Below are 15,763 nucleotides of genomic sequence, written 5' to 3' on the forward strand. Positions count from 1 at the left end.
TCTTGAGGTTTAATAACCTTTGATTTCGGCAAGGATATCCCTCTTGACACTCGTCAATCCTTTTGCTGGGGATATCTTTCTTGACACTGGCCTCGCGCTTGTTCCTTCCTGACTATATCACTTGGATGTACTAGTCAGATCTTATCTTGGAAAGCTGATGGTCTACTTTGAAGTCATTTCCCACTGGTCTTGACCAAACAGACTCTACTGGGGAAATTTCTATGAAAGGAAAAGATAAAAGGGAACAGAATAAAAGACAACGGAAAAAGATGACTCTTTAACAAAAGAAACTATAAATAAAAACCTATCAAATACAAATACCGACTCTGATGGTCATGACATGCACATGTGGCCCATCCTCTGCCGTCAATCGTCTTTCAAAACCTTCAATTGGCGATTCCCCATCTGATTCCCAATCTTATTCGACTTGTAGTGACCGAAGGGTTTTCACTATCAAGCCTCTCTCATTTTGGTTTTTCTCTCAGCTTGCGTCGCCTTATGGTGTCCGTAAAGATTTTCACCGATAAGACTCTCTCATTTGTATCACTTTCCAGCTGGGGATTTGGAGTGTTGCCGGTATGACTCTCTCTGCTGGAGATTAGAGTCCTTTTTGCTGTGGAACAGAATATTATGTTCGCCGGTAAGACTCTCATTTGTCTGACTTGGCATCTTTTGCAGACTGATCAGAAGGTCTTTCTTTGGACCGTAATGTGGGTTTTTTGGATAGGCTTAGAAAGAAAGGGTATTAAAGGCTCAAAAACAAATCAATTTGGGGTTCAAAATTACAACCTTCAAAATCATATTTGTTTATAACAAGCGCAACCATTGCCCCAGTTTCTTGCTTGGGGATTATTTATTTATTATATATATTTTTTAAAATTTTTTGTTACACTATGCATATTACGCATATTATGCGCACTATGCACCCTATGACCGAGCCGTGAAGCGCCTACGTATCCTCTTTGAGGAATCAGGTCAAACGTAGTTCCCAATTCCTCTTTTTTCTTCTGACTTTCTTTTTTTTTTAATCATTTTTCTCCTTTTTTCGTTTTTTTTTTTTTGAATTGATTTTTCTTTACCTTCCAGGCTCGTATTTCCTAGTCGTTGCTATTGATTCCAAACGAGGGGTATGAAAGAAAATAAATAAGGCTCAAAGGGCTAACGAAGGATAAAGTGTTTGGATAATAGAACAAAATGCCTTCGTCATTCCAGTCTTCAAAACATGTCGAGTGCAAACAACACGATTGAACATAGATTTATAGTCTCTTCCGATGGTGCTGGACTTGACAATTATGTTAAACACTTGCTTTTCATTTGTCATTTCTAAGCACTGCTGGGCGACACTCTCACTCTCATGAACGACCCTCATGCCAATTTGGCGAATCTTGCATTTAACGGTTTTCTCTATGTTTTACTTGCCCCAAATACACATGACTCGGGCTTCAAGTAATCTCAAACCGTTCTTATTTCCTTTAAATGCTTTGATTTCCTTTCCGGGGTTTTATGATTAACTTTAAAGACTAGGCCCAAACTGTGTGCGCATGTCATGTCACTAGAATCGGCGCTGATCAAAAATGATAAAAGGACTAAACAAAAGATGACTGGAATAATAAAAGACCGGCTTTTGTATTAGACTATTGGCGAAATGGTTTGAATAATAAAACAAACAAAATAACCAGAATAAAATCCTAACACAACCTCGACAAAACTTTAAAAAAAAAACTGATATGACAAACTGGAAAGATTAGAAGGTTTGACACAAGACAATATCTGGATTACAACCTTAAGAATAATTCGGACAACAAAAATGACAACAAAATAAGCCACCAAAAACTTCTCTCTTGCTAACCAAGGAAAGGAGCGTCCTCCCATTTTATCAAAATTGGCATCTTAGCCACTAAGCTTTGCATTAGTATTGTCCACACCATTTCCAACTTTGATATCATCAACCTTAGTCAACAAGTCCCCAATAGGATTTGAGTGCTTCTGTTATCATGCCTGATCCCCGCAAAGTGTGCTTCTGGTCTTGTATTTCCGGCTTACCACAAACCAACCACCTTCTTTCTTTGCGATTCAAAAGCAAAACAGGTTAGAATGGACTCTGTCGATCCCCATTATTAATAACATCTTTTTTTCATTTTTCTTCTTTTTCGATTTTTTTTCATTCATTTTTTCTTTACTTTTTTTTTGATTTTTTTTTTCATTTTTTCTTTTTCATTTTTTTTTCATTTTTTTGTTGTGGTCGAATCTTATAGAGATTGCCTACGTATCATGACTCCGCATGAATCAGACCTTGCGTAGTTCGGACCAATAAAAGATAAACAATACTAATCATTTTTTCAATTTTCATATTAAAATAAATTGGGTTTCAAAGGTTTGAAGAAGACTTACAAACTCGAATATCAAACAACCCACATATTTTAATCAAAAGATTTACAAACTCCAAAAACAAATGGCCAACTTCCTTTCTCCGTTTGACAAATGCAACCGAACGGTTATTTTTTGCAAATGTGGCCCCTTCCAAATTTTGAGGCCGGAGAGGATTATTTTACGACACTTTACAAACTTGTTCATTCTTTTACGAAAATAGCCTTTCGACAATTGAAAGATACTCTAGGGCTATTTCGGCAAGAACGGTTTAAGACGTGGTCAAAGCTGGCTCGGCTTATTTTGACCAAAAATCCAAACGGTATTCACCTAACCGTTGACTCTTTTTTTTTCAAATTACAATAAAACCCGGGTGTTGCAAACACGGCCCTTCAGCGCCTCAGGGGCGAAGTTTTTTAAGGTTGTGTGGGTCAATTGGACCAAATCTAAGACAATGACCCAAAGGTGGCTGTTTATACAAAGTCAGCCTTCCGGCGTCCCTTTCGGGAACATTCGGCTATTTATGACAAAACAACATAACCCGACTTATTTATGACGGACATATATTTTTTTTTATTTGTTTTTGGCTATTTTAGCAAAAGGTGGGGTTGGACCCGATGAGGGTTGCCTACGTATCTCACATCCGGTGAGAATCAAACCGGCGTAGTTCTGGCAGGTCATGAATAAAGTAAGTAAACTAAATTTAAATTATTATTATTTTTGAATTTGTAAAAGAACTGCTTTAAAAAAAAGGAAGTATATTTTTTTTTTGGATTTTTGATTGATTTTCTTTTTGAAAGAAAAACTTCTAAGAATTCCTTTTCTTTTGATTTGAACTTTGAGAATTTCAAAAGTAAAAGGAAGATATATTTTTTTGTTTGAATTTTCATTTGTTTTTTCTTATTCTAAGAAGAAAGAAAATATTTTTTTGGAATTTTACCTTTAATAAAAGAAATGCTTTCTAAAAAAAATATTTTTTGAATTTTGAATTTTCTTTTCAATTTTTAAAGAACAAGGAAAATATTTTCGAATTTGTTTTATTTTATTATATATATATATTTTTTTTAATAATTAAAAAGACTTTCTAAAGAAGTCAATAATGGAAAATATTTTTGGATTTTTTGTTTTGAAAATTGGGAGTCTAAAAAAAACTTTTCTAGACTTTTTGGCAGGACAAATATTTTTGCAACAAATAAAGATATATATACATTTTTGGAAATAAAGAAAAACTTTTTGGATTTATATATATATATATATATATATATATATATATATATATATATATATATATATATATGCAACAAATAATAAAACCACTTTCAACGCGACTCTTTTTATTTTATTATTTTTATTTTTATTTTGGCATCTAAACAAATAAATAAATAAAAATCCATTTTAAAAACAAGACTCTTTTTCATTTTTATTTTTATGGCAAGACAAACTATTTTATTTTTAATTTTTTATTTTAAAAACAAGACAGAACAACGACTCTTTTTTTTCTATTTTTCCTTTGCTTTTAATAAAAAAAACTAATAAAATATTTTTTTTCATTTTCTCAAAATTTCGGCAGAGTTTTGACAGTTATTTGGGCATTGGTTTTTTTTTCCAAAAATAAACAATCAATTCCCTAACCGCTATTTATTTTTTTTTCAATTTTAAAATATTATTCCTGATATTCAAAAGTCAGTCAGCACACAAGTACGAATCAAATAAATGCGCAAGTAGGAGCAAGTAAGATGCATCAGGATGGTCATTTTCATTTTTTGGTACACCTGTCCTAGACAGACCCAACCCCTGTGTTGAGTCTCCAAAGTCAAATGCACGTGATGCAAACAATCGCTCCTACTAGGGATCCGGCATGAAGCTGAGTTATTCTAAGTGAAAAAACCTGAGGCATATTGATCTAGCCCTGGCTTACCCAAACGGACAGTTTGAGCCGAAGCGGGGGCAACGTACCGGGAGCACGAAAGTCTACCCGGCCTAGTTACTTGTCCCAACTTCGTCTTATTTGGTATGACTTTAACAGAAAGGTGGGTCACGCGCACGTGTGCACCATAAATTTAGAAGACTCAGAAAGAAGGGGGTTTCGTAGCAGTTGTATATATTCATAATTCAAATAATATTAAAGCGGTAAAAGTGTCATTTAGCACATTGGGCATATATCATGTAAAAAAAATCAGATAATAAATAAAGCCAACTATAACAATTATTTTAAGCTCGAATTCTTGAACCATGAACCAGTGGTTCTGGGTTAAAATCCCCAGCAGAGTCGCCAGAGCTGTCGCACCTCCTTTTTCCGCCCCCGCGAGGGTGCAAGGGAGTTTTCTCCAATTAAAGGACAGTCGAAACGGGATTTGTTTGTTTGTTTCAGAGTCGCCACCTGGGAATTTTAAGGCTTCCCAAGTCACCGGTTTTAATCCCTGAATCGAGGAGAATATGACTCTGTCTATTTAACAGTCTGCACACCAGAAATCCGGATAAGGAATTCTGTTAACCCGGGAGAAGGTGTTAGGCATTCCCGAGTTCCGTGGTTCTAGCACGGTCGCTCAACTGTTATATTCGGCTTGATTATTTTGATTTGTAAAATACATTTTTATTGCATGATTTTATTGTTACCGCTTCTATTTATATTTAAAGACCCTTCTTTGAATCGAATCACGCGTACGTATATTCGTGTTATAAATTATATTTTTAAAAAAACATGCGGAGTTGTGTCACGCGCACGTGTACACAATAATATAGATAATATATTTATTAAAACAATTATTTTCGAAATTGTGCTTAAATAAAAAAAACATTCGCCCTTTTTGTATAATTAAGTAGTGAACCTCACATCTCGGGGTTTTATGAAATTAATAATGATATTCTCCGAGGAATCCCTTTTATTAAATATTCGATCGAAGTTGCGCGAACGCATAATCCGAATTGCTTTTAGAAATATAATCAGGTTACGCGAACGTATCCCTAATCACAAAAATATTCTTGATAAGGTTCTCTACAAATTGTTATTACGTGTTGACCGCGAGCCTTATTTTACACATATGAATCATATATCTCAAATTTTAAAGAATTAATGGCGTGAAGAAGAAAACAGACAATATGTATCTAAAACTAACATTTTTTGTGGATACAACATTTGGATGTCCATAAATCGAATGGTGTATAAAATTGGGAAAGAACTTAAAATGATAAACAAATTAATAGTTTCCGCAGAATCTTCATTGTTTCATTTAAGGCGAACTCTTCTTCTATATATCTTTTACATAAAATGCCACGATTTGTTTGTAAATCCCATGTCCTTCTCATGTATTTGTTTTAGTCCAAAGTTATAATTATTTAGTTGATTTTTTTATTACGAAGATTGAGTTTGAGATAAATAAACCAATTCTTATTCTCTGCCTATGCGAATATTTGCAAACACTAACTCTATATTTTGAAAAAAGAAATCATCGACATTATTTCATACATTAAAAGAAATGAGTTGATTTAACTACGCCATTTGTTATTAAGAAAGAGAATTAATCTACCAATTGATTTAATAAGACGACATCATCTAGCCTTAAACAAAATTGGATATTTGACAAAATAAGCTAGTAATGTAATTTCTGGGTATTTCCGTACTATTCTTTACTTAGCTAACAATATCACAAGATTTAATTAATGGCCAATTTTCTGCAATGTTCCCTATCAATTCAAACAGTAAATGTCATCACTAGTCCTCAAAACATATAAGATTATCGTGGAATTTACTACTCCAGAAGGTTAATTAGTTAACAGTTTATCATGTCAAGTATAATACTATACTAACCAATTAAAACAAAACTGAAACTTAAACTAATAAAATTTAAATGAGTAGAAGACATCCTTATAATTCCAAACTTCATTTACTTGCCATGTTGAAGCTTTTCATGACATGAATTTACAGATATGTACCTGATATTGGAAGCAAAAGAAAATGATGATGAGAATCAGCAGCAGTAATAACAGTACAATAGCAACAACTGCCCAGCAACAGTAACAACCCAGTAACAGACCGGTGGAGTAGTAATCCCAAAAACAAAAGCTTTAAGCTTTAAATGAAACAACAACCATTAATACTAATTTCAAACAAAGAAAGAAAGCAGTAGATTTTTTAGCTTTTTATTTTTATTTTTTTGAAAGCTTAAATATTTTTCGGAATTTTTCTCTCTTCTATTCTCTGTCCGTTTTTTCTCTCTATCTGTATGTGTTTTTTCTATCTCGTTTTTCTCTCTTGTCCTCTGTTCTCTTGTCTTGTGTTCAAGACTTCTTCTTATAACCCATCCCATAAACCTTTCAATTAATTAAAATCCATACTTTTTCTCTACCCAACCCATTATCTTCCCACTCATCCCCATTACATTAAATAAACATATCACACCACCCCATTTCATTTTGTCCCCCATGCCTAACATAAAATAATGCAAGATTCCCCTTTAAATTAAATCTTGTCCCCCTTTTATATTAAATAACCATATCACAACCCACCCCATTTCATTTTGTCCCACATGCTTCAAATAAACAATTACAAAATGTACAATTCCTAAACTACCCCCTCCGACCTTACTGAAATTACCAAACTACCCCTGAACGTACTACAAATTTACCAAACTACCCATCAGCTATAACACATCAATTAATCAAACTTAACCAAAATATAGACAATATGATCAATTTCTAACAATGTTCAAACAACAATATGAACACGGATGAACATCATAACAACAATATCACATGAACACGATTTTAACAACATTTCAACAACAAATCACATGAACACAAATTGAACAACAAAGAACAACTAAAATTTGATTGAACAATATTTTAGCAACAAACCTATTTTCGGATTTAAACAACAACAACAAACAAGTATATTTAGATTTCTAACTTCAATCATATTGAACTTAAAATCAACTACTAACAACATTACAACAAACAATTCCTATATCAAACTTAAACAACAAGATTATGAGACAAATTCAAGAAATAATCATAAATGATAAACAAGAAATCAAACTATACAAATTTCGGATTCAAGATCATCCAAACAAAGTATGAACATGAATGAATCTATTTTAACACAACAAACATGACGGATTAAAACGATTAAATCAATATATTTCCTTTAACACAACTAAATTCTTTTTAGACAAATAACAAGATCGACGAATAAACAATTATGAACTTAAGCTTGAACTTAACAATATTAACAATTTCTAACAATACATAAACACATGAAACAAATTGAAGAAATAGTTAATTAAATTTCAATTTGAATCTAACAAACATCAAACTAACAAATATTCACTTAAACAATAATACAAACATGAAATGAATATGAAAACAACTAATTAAACTTCTATTTTGAAATCTGAAAATTAATTTAACAAAGCACATGAACATGAACAAACTAGAAAAATGATTTCAACGATGAACAACGAACAAAACAAGAATTGAATTCTTTAACGATTTTAACTTCGAGAAATATAAAAACGAAATATGGACAAAATAAAACTCAAAAACAACTAACCGGAGATGAATCAACGAAGAACTTTGATTGTAAACAAATCTGTCCGAGCCTCGACCAAAGCTCGAACAAATGACGACGAAGACGAAGAGAAGATGAAGGCAAAAAACAGCAGCAGCGGCAAGCATGTTTGGTGAAGGTCGACGAGCTGTTCGTCGTCGATGGAGCAGTGGAAACGCAGCAACAATGGAGGACAAAAACCAGCAGCAATGGAGGACAAAAAACAGCAGCAATGGTGAAGAGAAAAGGACGCAGCAGCAGCGACATGGATGACGCAGAAACAGCTGCGACGATGGTTGTTTGGACGCGACGAAGATGGTGTAGCTACTGGGAGTCATTGCTGCTCGTCATGGCTGCTCGTTCATGGCTGCTTGGGGCTGTTTGAAGTCGTCCATGACTGTACGTGGTGAAGAAGACGACGAAGAAACAAGGGGGGGACAACCATGGATGTCGAAGTTTGAAGGTGGTCGTTTGGTTTTAATGGCGGACGGGGGTCGATTTGGGTGGTCCGACGAGGGGTTGTGCGTGTGTGCAAAGGTGAGGCAGAGGGGGAAAGGGTAGCTGCCATGGTTGCTTGCTTGAAGCTTTTAGGAAGAAGAAGAAAGAAAGAGGGGGGGGGGATCTCTTAGTCTAGGGTTTTCTTCTTTTATTTTTTTTTGTTTTGTTTTTGTTTTGTAAAAAATGAAAGACAAAGGGGGTTTGGGTCTTTTGGGTTATGGACTGGGTCGACCCAGTTCGAAATGGACTGGGTCGTAGGGAAGATTGGGCCATTTTTTGGGCTTGTGGCTTAAATTTGAAGAAGAGGCCCAATTCCGACTTTCTTTATATTTTCGCTCTCTTTTCTTCTTTTATTTCTCTAAAACTAAATTATAAAAATACTTAAACTATTATTAAGAACTAAATTAAGTTATAAAAGCGCAATTTAACTCCCAATATCAATTAACGCACAATTAAATAATAATTAAGCATAAAATTGTATATTTGGACATTAAATGCTAAAAATGCAAACGATGCCTATTTTTGTAATTTTTAAATTTTTGTAAAACAAATTTAATTACTAACAATTGTAGAATTAAATCCTACATGCAAAATGCGACATATTTTTGTATTTTTTATTAATTTAGTAAATAAACACGCACAGACAAATACAAATAATTATTCAAAATAATTCAAAATATCACAAAATTGCACACCAAAGAAAAATCATTTTATTTTTGGATTTTTTGGGAGTAATTCTCATATTGGGCAAAAATCACGTGCTTACAAGTATCATATACTATAACATGCTATATATGTACTTAAAGCAGCACGAAGTGTGTGTGTTATATATATGTCACGACCCCGATTCGCCCTCCGCGAACCATCATGACGGCACCTAGTCCTCTACGACTAGGTAAGCCTAAATTGCGGAAGATAACCAAAATGCGGCATAAAAATAAATTAAAACAGAATGAGGAGTGATAAAACAATGTTTAAAAGAGCCGCTCGGCATACACAATATTTAACTCTCAACCAATACATACTTCCAAGACCCGGAAACCCATGAATCACCAAGCTCAGGATCACTACATAGTACTCTAACTCCAGAATATCTAACAAGTAAAAGAAATACAAAAGGGAAAATGTTTAAAAACTAGAATAGAAAGGGACTCCTCGGTCTACGGACGAGGCAAATATACCTCGAAGTCGCTGGAGCAGTCGCCTCGCCTCGCCTCAAGGGTGATAGGACTGAGTCGCAGTACCTGGATCTACACATGAAAAACATGCGCAGAAGGGGCATGAGTACACAACAGCGGTACTCAGTAAGTGCCAAGCCTAACCTCGGTCGGGTAGTGACGAGGGAGGTCAGAGCCATACTGAGGTTAAATAAAATATAAAGTTTGACAGTGTAGAATAGAACAGTATAAATAAATACAACGGTAAAAATAACATATGATATAAAAAGGGCAACAACAACTATTACAGAGATAAGGCAAAACACTGTAAAAGATGCAACTTGGCACCAAAATAACAATTGGGGATCTCCCAGGATACCGTCCTGTAGTCCCATATGTACATATCCAATGGATCTCCCGGGATCCCGTCCCGTAGTCCAACTCATAGTGCGCGGGGATCTACCAGAATCCCGTTCCGTAGTCCCAAATATAAATACCCAGTACTGGGGGAATCTACCGGGTGAATTCCCGTAGTTCCATATAACTGTGTAGGGGGGATCTACCGGAATTCCACATCCGTAGTCCCAAAATAAACAGACAAGGGGGAGCTACCGGAATCCCACATCCGTAGTCCCAAAATAAACAGACAAGGGGGAGCTATCGGAATCCCACATCCGCAGTCCCAAAATAAATACAGAACAACAACAGGAATATATACAGAAATGGAAAAATTTCATATTAAGGTAAGAAATGATTCTAGCCTAGCATGCTGCACAGAATTCAGGTAAGGCAGATTGAGCAAGTAAAGCAATTAAGTCACTTAGACATGCTTTCCTAAGTTAACAACAGGCTTAAGTTAACAACAGGCAGTTTGAGCAAGTAAAGCAATTAAGTCACTTAGACATGCTTTCCTAAGTTAACAACAGGCTTAATAGTGCAAGTAATAGAAACAAGAAAGGAAACATACTAGTAATTACTTAAAGAAAACCGGATTTCCAACAATTAGCACAAGTACGCACTCGTTACCTCACGTACAAGGCATTTCAATTACCAAATATACCAAATCCTAAGGGGAAGGTCTCCCAAACAAGGTTAGGCAAGCCACTTACCTCGAACCGACTCAAAATCAATCTGAAATCACGCTCTTGCCACGAGTACTCGACTCCAAATGGCCCAAATCTATTTAATTCAATTTTATAACGTAAATAACACTTAAAGTAACTGATTCTACAAAGAAATTCTAAGCTAATACGTGAAATTAGATAAAATGACCAAAATGCCCCTCAGGCCCACATCTCGGAATCGGGTAAAATTTATATTTTCAGAATCTTCACACTCTCTCGAGTTCATGCATACCAAAATTATCCAAATCTAAGGTCAAATTCCCAATCAAAAGTCGAATTCTAGGTGTAAAAACTTTCTTCCAACTTTTCCCCAATTTTCATCTCCAATCCAAAATTAAATGATAAATTTATGTTTGGATTAATGAGTTACAAGCAAAATGGAGTTAAGAATCGTTACAAAATCGATATCTCTGAAAATTCCTCAAAATCTCGCTCAAATCCGAGCTCCCAAGCTTAAGTTTTGATAAAAATGGCTAAACCCTCGATTTTGAAATTTTATATTCTGCCCAGGTATTTCCTTCTTCGCGAACGCGAGGCTACGGTCGTGAACGTGATGCACAAAAGTTCCACTGGCCAGTCTCCCTCTTCGCGAACGCGATGCCTGAGCCGTGAACGCGATGATCATTTCTCTTCTCCTACGCGAACGCGAGATTGCCTTCGCGAACGTGTAGGCACAAGGTTCCACAGCCTCGCGAACGCGAAGCGTTAATTCCTCACCAGCCCCAGCTCCTCTTCACGAACGCGAGACCCCACTTGCGAACGCGAAGAAGGAAACCAGAACTGACTGCTGCAACATTTTTCTGCAATTCTCTAAGTCCAAAAATGACCCGTTGAGCATCCGAAACACACCCGAGGCCCCCGGGACTTAAACTAAACCTACCAACCAATACTAAAACATCATTCAAACTTGTTCCAACCTTTGGAACGGTCAAAACAACATCAAAACACCTATTTTTCATCGGATTCAAGCCTAAGAATTTCAAAAACCCTAAAAATACGCTTTCGATCAAAAAGTCTATCAAACCTCGTCCGAATGACCTGAAATTTTATACACACGTCACATTAAACACTACGGAGCTACTCCAAATTCCAAAATTCCATTCCGAACCTCAGATCAAAATCTCACTATCGAACCGGAAACTTCAAAAATTCAACTTTCTGCATTTCAAGCCTAAATTAGCTACGGACCTCCAAAACACAATCCGAACACGCTCCTAAACCCGAAATCACCCAACAGAGCTAACGAAACCATCAGATTTTCATTCCGAGGCCGTCTTCACACTGTTCCGACTACGACCAACTTTCCAACACTTAAGCTCTCATTTAGAGACTAAGTGTTCCAAAACTCTCTGAAACTCAAAACCGAACATCCCGGCAAATCAAAATAGTAGAAATAAACTTGGGAAAAGCAGTTAATAGAGGATCGAGGCGTTAATTCTTAAGACGACCGGCCGGATCGTCACAATATATACACACACTAACATATACTATAACAAGTTATATATACGTTATAGTATTACAGTAAAGTGTCTGTATGTGTGTGTGTCTATATCTATATACTTTGATAGCCGTATATATGTATCAATCCCTAAAATAACCCGACCTTGTGTTCCTAGCGCTTCATGTATGTATGTATGTATGTATGTATGTATGTATGTATGTATGTATGTATGTATGTATGTATGTATGTATGTAATACACATGTAAATTGATTCATCGACTTATAACCTACTCAGATGCATCATTGAATATTAAAAATAAAACGTCTCGACTTATCTCTCTCTCTCTCTCTCTCTCTCTCTATATATATATATATATATATATATATATATATAACATGCTTCGTTGTACAATTTTAACTACATATATAGCATGTAGAGTATATTTTAGTGTATTCATCTCTTGTATTGCAAAAGTGTTAACGAATTGCATTTATATTATTTAGATGGTAAATATAAAAGTGATTTTTAATTTTGACCAATGTTGACCTGAAAAGAGACCAACTTTGGTGGCTAATTATCCAGAAATTAAAATTAGCGACCAAAGTTGGTCGCTAAATTTAAATAAGATTTATTTATATTTTATATAATATTTAATATAATAATGTAATTGTTAAACGTTAGAACTGAGTCCCAGATTAGCGACCAAAGTTGGTCTCTATCTGCTTTCCCTTTCGTAAGCGACCAACTTTGGTCGCTAATTTTAAATTATATTTATTTATATTTTATAATTTTTTTAAATAATAATATAATTATTAAAATTTTATAACTGGGTCCCAGATTAGCGATCAAAGTTGGTCTCTATCTGCTTCCCCTTTCGTAAGAGACCAACTTTGGTCACTAATTTTAAATTATATTTATTTATATTTTATAATTTTTTTAAATAATAATATAATTATTAAAATGTTATAATTGGGTCCCACTTTAGCGACCAAAGTTGGTCGTTAATTTCAATATTACTTTGACCAAGCAAGTTTGACCAGTCCGGTCAACATTTTGACCACATTATCGATCAAAAAGCGACCAACATTGGTCGCTAATGTATTTAGAATAATTATTTAACAATTTTCTCCAACTTAGCGACCAACTTTGGTCGCTTTTTTTGACAGACCAATTTTGGTCGCAAATTGTTGGTCGCTTTTTTCCAGATTTCTAGTAGTGGTAGATAGACTAATTCTAGCTGAAATTACAAAAATGATACAGTAACACAAAAAATGTATGCTTCTATATTTGATCGTTAGCATGTAAATCCAATCTTGCTACGATTTCGGACTTGGTTTCATTTCTTTATTAAGTGTATATATTGTTAGATCCCCCCAAAAAAATTACAACAGAAGGTATAGCGAAATCAAAGTAAACCCTTTTCAGAAATTCTGCTTCCAAAAATTATGTATCATGACATTTGAATCATAATGAATACCTTCTGGACTGAGGCAAATCTAAAAATTTTAAAACATGGGTACACAATGCACTACTAAAAAAGGAGGGGGGGAAAATACTATATAGGAATTTATCCTTATTTTTTTGAGTAAATTATAAACTTGTAAATCAAGTGCATCATTCAACCTTTATATAGTATGAGTGCCAAATATCAATACATAATATTAGATTAATTCTAGAAAATACATTCATAAAAATCTTAATTTAGCGGACGTACCATGAAATCACGTACCCCTAATTAAGGCTATAGATCCGCCCTGCAGTTTTTGACTTCACTGATGAAGAATAGAGCTTCCTCTGATGGTTGTAGGAAAAAGCAAAAGAGAACATTCGTTGCCGACAATTATTCAGTACTCAACCATATTCCTAAAAATTTATTAATAATTCATTAGCTTATTCAAATTTACAAATGGATACAAATCTAAAGACGCGCGCTTAATACTTTTGAGTTTTGAGCGAATCTGTCTTGGTTTCTTTATGATAAAACAATAAAAGTAGTAGAACAATATTGCAGAGAAAGAGAGAGTAATTCTTATTGAATTTTGGGATGATCTACAATGGGGTAAGACCCCTTTATTTATAGGGGAAAAATGACTTAGCCACAAAGTAAAACTCTCTACAAGATAGACATTCACTCTAAATAGAATTCTATTCATAACAATTAGCTTATTCAAATTTACAAATGGATACAAATCTAAAGATGCGCTTAATACTTTTGAGTTTTGAGCGAATCTCTCTTGGTTTCTTTATGGGACACGGGCGAGCTATGAGATCAGTTTAAAATATGGGGTTTTTATTTCTTGAAACGACATAGTTTTTGTAGCGGTATAATTTTTTTCTCCTTTTCTATTCTCCGCTCTTTGCTCCTTCTGTTGGCATTTCAAAGATTACTTCAAGTATTAATAATTGAGAGCATTTTGTTGTGTATGGTTCTATTTCTCCCTTTGTCTATTCCGATTTTCTAAATTAAGATGTGGGAATTTGCTGCTGACTTTTTGGTTTGGATTTTGTAGATCCATGAGGAGAATTTGTTGGGTATTTGTTGGTCCAATCCTTCAAATCAAATTAATTCCCCTCAATTAGTACTAGTACTAAATATTTCTAGCTTGTACATTAGAATGTCGGTATAACCTAAAAAAATCTTCAGTCAATTTAATAGGAATCCATTATTTGTTATATAAGAATATCTTAAGTTGTTACTCTTGTTTCTACCCTTAATTAGTGAAATAATAACTAGTAATATGTTAGGCATTGAGTAAAGGGAATCCCTGATAGATTACCATGGAAAAATTTAGAATTTAATTACCTAATTTGTTCTCATGCTTCGAGAATCCCTTCGCTAGAAAGAAGAAGACCCCCACCTGGCTGTTCCCTTCGATCACTCCTGTGAGTTTGCCTCTGCCAAACTCCATTACTTTGCCCCTATCCCTTTTTCTTCTGCTAAGTAGTGGCTTGGCCCTAATTCATCTTTTTGTTATTGTTTTTTTGGTTTAAGTTATGTTAAAAGGCTAATATGCCCTATCTAAACATGGGGTATTACATTCACCCCACCTTAGGAAATTCAGTCCCTGAATTTAAAACAAGTCCATACCTGTTGTCTGAAACATGTGAGGGTACTTGACTCGCATAGCATCTTCCACTTCCCAAGTAGCTTCTTCAGCAATATGATTTCTCCATAAAACTTTTACGAACTCTATTTTTTTGAACGTAGGTTTCTTATTTGTCTATCCACAATAGCCATCGGCTCCTCCTTGTAAGAAAACTTTTCATTGAGCGGTATAGTAGGTGCTTCAAGCATCTGAGATGAGTCTGATATACATTTTCTTAGCAGTGAGACATGAAACACTGGATGAATAAAAGACAATCCAGGAGGAAGTGCCAAACGATATGCCACAGCTCCTACTCGTTCAACTATCTTGTACGGTCTTATAAAATCTAGGACTTAATTTCCCCCTTTTTTTTAATCACACTACACCTTTCATGGGAGACATACATGGTAAAACTCGATCTCCAACTAAAAATTCCAAGTCCTTTTTCCTTTTACCAGCTAAAAATTTTGTCTGCTTTTAGTTGTGAGCAATCTTTTTTTTTGCCTGATCAACTCGACCTTGTCAATAGCTTCTTGTACTAGCC

At 34.7% G+C, this 15,763-nt stretch overlaps 1 long non-coding RNA gene across 1 annotated transcript; it reads right to left on the reverse strand.

The window, feature by feature from the left end:
• Nucleotides 1-9,326: 9,326 nt before the first annotated feature.
• Nucleotides 9,327-15,082, reverse strand: LOC138869792 (uncharacterized). Its single transcript, XR_011400043.1, has 3 exons — nt 14,937-15,082; nt 13,848-13,996; nt 9,327-9,660 (listed from the first exon to the last, which is right to left on the reverse strand). It is a non-coding gene; the product is annotated as an uncharacterized lncRNA (long non-coding RNA).
• Nucleotides 15,083-15,763: the final 681 nt, after the last annotated feature.

Source organism: Nicotiana sylvestris, chromosome 5 (assembly GCF_000393655.2).
Source record: "Nicotiana sylvestris chromosome 5, ASM39365v2, whole genome shotgun sequence".
Lineage (NCBI taxonomy): Eukaryota > Viridiplantae > Streptophyta > Magnoliopsida > Solanales > Solanaceae > Nicotiana > Nicotiana sylvestris.